We start from the raw sequence: 5,759 nt of genomic DNA on the forward strand, positions 1-5,759 counted from the left end.
CATGTGCTTCGTATGGCGGTGTTTCGGGCAGTGGCTGCTGTCCTCGGAAGCTACATATTTTAACTCAGATCAGACTCTGAACCACGGGATACATCCGTGGTAATAGGTTTCTTCAAACTATCAGTTTCCTTCCAATTCGCATTTGCTTAATGTTACATTGAAGCCGTAATATTCCCGGAGATACCATGCCATTGAGGTCAGCGCTAAAATTGATGAAGACATGAGGTGAAAACCAGTGATTATGGGGATGGGACGGTGAAGGACTGTTTGGAAAGCGGCAAAAGAAATGCTTGCAAACTGAAAACAAAGTTGCAGTTGCGTGTACTAAAAAGAGAAGTCGACAGAGCGTAACGAAATTTCGCGGTAAAGTTTAGACCACACATATTGCATACCGACTCAACAATATGTATTAGAAGCAGCTGAATCCTTTTCTTACGACGATAGAAATATCTGTACCAGTAAATGTTCTCCTTAAATTCACGGGTTTATTTGTTTCCCTACACGCGATTTCCAGATTTTTTGACGGACCCTACACGATCTCAGCGGTAGATAAACAGGTCCCCTCTACAAGAAGGGTGCAGAAGAAACAAGGCTAACCACAGGCAGGCAGCAATGCCTTAGAAGGCACCCACCAGCGGTGAAAGTTTCTCTTTTATACCGCATTGCAATTACCTACGAGGGCATATGGTTAGCATAGCTGCAGCAGCACAAGGGAAACAAGGTACTGCAGAAAACGCTTGGTGTTCATTATTTTACGTCTGATATTGCTTCTCCCACGCTGTCACATTGTACCGGTAGTGTACAGAAACATTCGCCACAGTGAGTACTTTATTGAAAAAAAAAATATTTTGGCCAACTTTACCGACGTGAAACTTGGGGAGGGGTAAAGCATACAGTGTAAAAGTGTATTCTTGGCGCGTCAGACTTTTTGCGATTGTAGATGAAACCGTTTGGAGGTAGAGGTGTACAGCTTTGCTGTAAAGTATTATGTCTTTGAAGCACGAAGCTCGCTAGCGCGAGCAGTAAACGGGTGTACCACTGCTGTTTTATTACGTGTTAGAAGCGCTCAACGTGGCGTAAAGGAGAGTCACCGCGTTTTAACGTGAATACCCGACACGACGAATACAACGACGACAGGAGGCGCCTACCCCCTCACCACCTACGGGCTCCTCTCCTAATAGTACTTACCGTGGCTGTTGCTTCTATCGGGTATTGTGGCTATTTTTCCTTGGGTACCTCTTGATAAATTTTGTCCTTAAAGCCTTCAAGCACAGAGTACCGAAGAAAGTTATATGATTCCAAGCGACATTAGTGAAAGATTGCATAAAGTCTTACGCTGCTAAGCAACTACACGCCAGTTCAGTGTTTCGCGTGAACATCCGGATGACGACTTTCAACCTCACAGTGGGGGAAGGCCTAACCTTGGCACCATCGCACAACCGCTAATTCTGTCCATCTGCAGCACACTATTCTCTGCAGAAGAATTAAAAATATATGCGGTATGCTTCACCAACGAGGCTACCGCTACACACAAAAAGTCTACCCAGTTACACCACATACATTTTCAACCAAAGAGTTAATACACACCTTCTCTCGAAACAGTCGTATTCCATGGTAACTGTTGGTGTATGAAAATTCTCAGGCATCAATAGACTGGTGCGAAAGCATTTTATTTTAGCAGCGATCGTGTCATCATTGGGCGACCACGAAGAAAGAGGGCACGCACTAGTCACTGCTTGAACCCATCTTCATCTTCTAGCCACACAGAGATTCAATGCAGCCTGGGGGAAGAGGTGCCCGCTCCTGCTCGGCAGGTGCGGCTCCATCGGACCGTTCAACGGCGGGGCTATCGGCTCTCAGCTCTGGAGCAGCCTCCACTGTTGTTTCTGAAGGCACAGAAAAAAACAGGCAGCGGGGTATCTACAAACTTTGCTTAACGGGCGACTGAAAATCGAGTAATGACCATCACGAGGCATTAAAGAAGCCACATCTTAAGGTAACTGCCCGCCTAACAATATCTGAGTGTATTTTTTTATTTGATAGCGGCCGAGCCTACAGTAATGCAAATGGTCAAAGCCACATCCCAAAGTGCGCAACGGTTTCTATGTTAGTGTTCTATAGCAAATCGCTTTGCTATAGAACACTAACATCGCACTAACATCGCTATAAACATCGCTTTGTTTAGATCCAGGGCACCCTGCTGTCGTACTTTAAGAAGTTAAAATACCAGGAAAGCTGAAAACACCGCATTTATTTTTTCGCAGAGTTTCATTCTAGCAAATTGAAGGTTGAATACCTTCAGCAAATACTACAGAGAATAACGTCCTGAATGAACAAATGTTTTAGCTGTGTGGCACCCGAATCTGCAAGGTGCAACCTTGATCGTTTATGAAACAAAATAGGTAGAGGTCCCAGCGCAGAAGCCGTAACTCGCATACTAACTAGCAAAGCAAGGCAGAAATCGGCATGCAGAAGAAAAAAGGAAACAGAGACAGGAAAGAGCTAAACACTACAAAAGGTTACTTCATAACAATTCAAAATATATTTTCTTAATTGATCCTCTTTGGATATGCATTTCTGCCTAACTGAGTTACGCCGGGGCCTAAATCGAAGTCGGAAGATTGCTTGAATGAATATGTTATTTGCCTAGTGTGAAAGAATCAGTCAGTTATTTGTAATAGTAAAGGCGGCAAATTACGTCCTTCATCCTCTGAACTCTGATGAATCAAGCAAGGTTCAGTTATCTTTTTGTTAAACCTCCAATTATAATTTCAAACAGAGCTATTAAAAATTACATGTTTTGTCTTTTTAAGTACGTCCTCCCGCCGCCATGTGCGCAGATACAATTTTTACACTTTTTTATGTTTGTAATGCTTGGATAATTGTGAAAGCACACTCAGACGTTTTAACAAAAGGTATAGGAACCCTAGGACTGAAACTAATCATGCGCTTTTCTGTCAACCTTCTTACCCGACACAAGAAGAAGACCGGAAATAGCCAGCGCAAGGAGCACCACTTGAAACTTCATGATGATAATCTGGAAGAACAAGAAGGCTCTGAGACCCAAATATACGCAACGACGTTTTACATCAGAATGTTCAATCACCACAGCATTGATTTAAAAGGGTGAAGTTGAATTTGTTCTAGTGCAAACAATATCATACAAGCACATAAAATTGAGATGTACGCCACGCACCATTTTTGTTTTAGTAGTGCTTCTAAAAAAAGTATTTGAATTTATTTACGTGGTTTAATAAAGTGCATTGCCACATTTCATAATGTTTTTTTAAAATTACAGTACAGAGGAAAAATCTAAAACCCTTAATTTTGTTGGCAAAATAATTATTACGCCTTTTGGATTGTAGCAGCTACTGTGGTAAATTCCTTGCAATCTTACTCCTCCTGTGCTGTAAAAAAATATGTGCTGCCTTGCATACAGTGCCAATTCTGAAGTGATTAAATTGAAGTGTTTGTGCCTGCAAAGTTTTCGGTACATCAGGTGCGTACTGTGGCGTAGTTTGTCGTATAGTAGTGGTCAATTTAAAAACTGTTTGTATATATGTGGCCGCAAAACATCTGCACCCCGAATACAGTATGGAGTTCCGGCTCGCGTACCAAGCTACTAGTAGGCCACATACAGAATCTTCCCTCTGCTTGCCAAAAGAAGGTTAAAACTTCAGAAGCACGAAAATTGTCTTTGCTTTCTCTTTGCTGTTATGGTTGTCCCCATTGGCTTCTAACTACTATAGCAATTACGCGAGACGTTCGTGTCTTATGCTACCGCGTACCTGCGTGCGCGTTGGCACTGTTAGTGTGGACGAACGCTGTAATTTTCAATTTATGGCGTGGGCGTTTAAACGTGGAGCGTTTAAAATGCGGAGGTATATTTTGAGCGAGGACATCGAGTTAGTTGGAGGTACACTGTGGAAATCGATAAAGTTACAAGACAACCTCAGTGCTTACTACACAAACATTTTCACCTATTGCTAAAGTGTATAGTAAAGTTTTTAACGTTTCTTGGCTAAAACTTGCTTGTTTGCTAAGTAATAAGAGTTTCAATCAAAACATTTCTACTCTTTTTTACATGTTATGAATGTATCACTTTGCATATAGGCGAAATTTGGCAAATCCTAAACCTACAATTTAATCGTCGACAAACGTTTGAAAAAGTTTAGCTGATGATCACATTTTTTAATTATAGTAATATTACTATTAGCCACAGTTTCCTTTCCGAAATAAAAACCTCACCTTAAAACGGCAGGTGTCGAGTTCACCAGTGGACCCTGAGGATGAACCTGTGAAGAAATCACCGAACGCGGTGTGCTTATATTGTTCTCACTGCAAGGACACGTGCCATTTGAAAATTCCTAATGTTCAATTCTATGACACGACGTCAGGGTTTCTCAAATTAAATGTCACTGCAGGAACTTATAATTGAAATGTCAGTTTTTGTTCTGTGCAGCCATTTACTCGTTATTATTTTGGTCTCGATGTTTCAATAAAGATATGGCCTCGTAGCAAGTACCTGACATTTAATTTTTTTTGCAATGCTATCATGCCGCACATTACTAAGGAATGAAATACATGTATAGGCTGCTTTTGACAACTCAGGTCTGGACCGCGAGCAATGAAAAATATTTGTTCTGATGCTATCAAGCCGGAGCCTGGAGAGACCAGTAATCCTGCAGCAGCGAGAGAGTATATTGAAGTTCTTTAGCTAGGGAGGTATTGCACCTACGCACGATAAGCTTGTGTGTTTACTTAGCAAAGAATAACAAGAATAATTTTGTGGCACAGAGGAGAATTTACTCACCAGTGGAATTCTCAAGTTCAAAGCTCGTACAGAATAGTTTGTATAATCGATATCTAGCCATAGAAAAAATCGCTTTTTGAGTTAAAGGACCAATATGGCTACAAACATTAGTTTGAAAGGGTTGCCTCTCATATCTTTATGAAAACGTGTTTTCCAGGGCACTATTCGTGCACAGGAATATATAAAACTCAATTGTCAGCACTCAGTATTCATACATTCGAAAACGTTGCGGATAATTGGCTTCAACAAATAATTTTTTGGATGCATTGTGAATCGTCGAACAACCTTGCAGGATAATATATTCACAGGCATAAACGTAATGATAGGCCCCAGCAAGAAAGAACTGCACGATGACTCCTTTTGCAAGGCTGCTCTTTACACCGTAAAAAAACCTCCGGTTTAGAGAACAACCCCGAAGTAATGAATTGCGGAGCAGGTTCCGTTTTTCAAAAATGGACATTTTCAGGATAACGAAATTTTTCTTATACGGACTCCTGGATCTCTATTACTGAAATTCCATGGAGGCTAAAATGTAAGGTATACGTTTCCTACCAGCGTAAATTCCGATTCAAAATCTTACGGAAAGCTCGCACTCTGCCAAACAACAATCCCGCTTCTCGAATGTAAAGTGTTCGTTCTCGGGTAACAATTTCGTAATTGGTATGCATTAACCGTGGTTTGGCAGTGCCTTGAGTAACGAGGTGTCGAAGCATACAGGGGTTCTATGTCAGCCCAGTATATTTCATCAATCATGTTCACCTTTTGTATGAACGAAGGCAACGCTGGTAGCCCTGTCTGCGAAAGTTTCTGACACGTGGTGGTTGAACACAAAAACAAACAATTTATTTTTAACAAACTGAACCCTTTGCCCTGTTCCGTGGAATCACTTAAAAGCAAGAAACAAGAACAAAATATGGGAAATCTGCGGCTCCACACAAATTTACTT

General features: G+C 41.3%; 1 long non-coding RNA gene across 1 annotated transcript; it reads right to left on the reverse strand.

Annotated features, from left to right (window-relative positions):
* Positions 1-1,651: 1,651 nt before the first annotated feature.
* LOC144179626 (uncharacterized) lies at positions 1,652-4,368 on the reverse strand. The gene is made up of 3 exons (XR_013324312.1): positions 4,249-4,368; positions 2,971-3,037; positions 1,652-1,886 (listed from the first exon to the last, which is right to left on the reverse strand). It is a non-coding gene; the product is annotated as an uncharacterized LOC144179626 (long non-coding RNA).
* Between the last annotated feature and the right edge of the window lie 1,391 nt (positions 4,369-5,759).

This window comes from Haemaphysalis longicornis, unplaced genomic scaffold (assembly GCF_048455015.1).
Source record: "Haemaphysalis longicornis isolate Haplotype H1 unplaced genomic scaffold, Haemaphysalis longicornis Haplotype H1 scaffold_4, whole genome shotgun sequence".
Taxonomy (NCBI): domain Eukaryota; kingdom Metazoa; phylum Arthropoda; class Arachnida; order Ixodida; family Ixodidae; genus Haemaphysalis; species Haemaphysalis longicornis.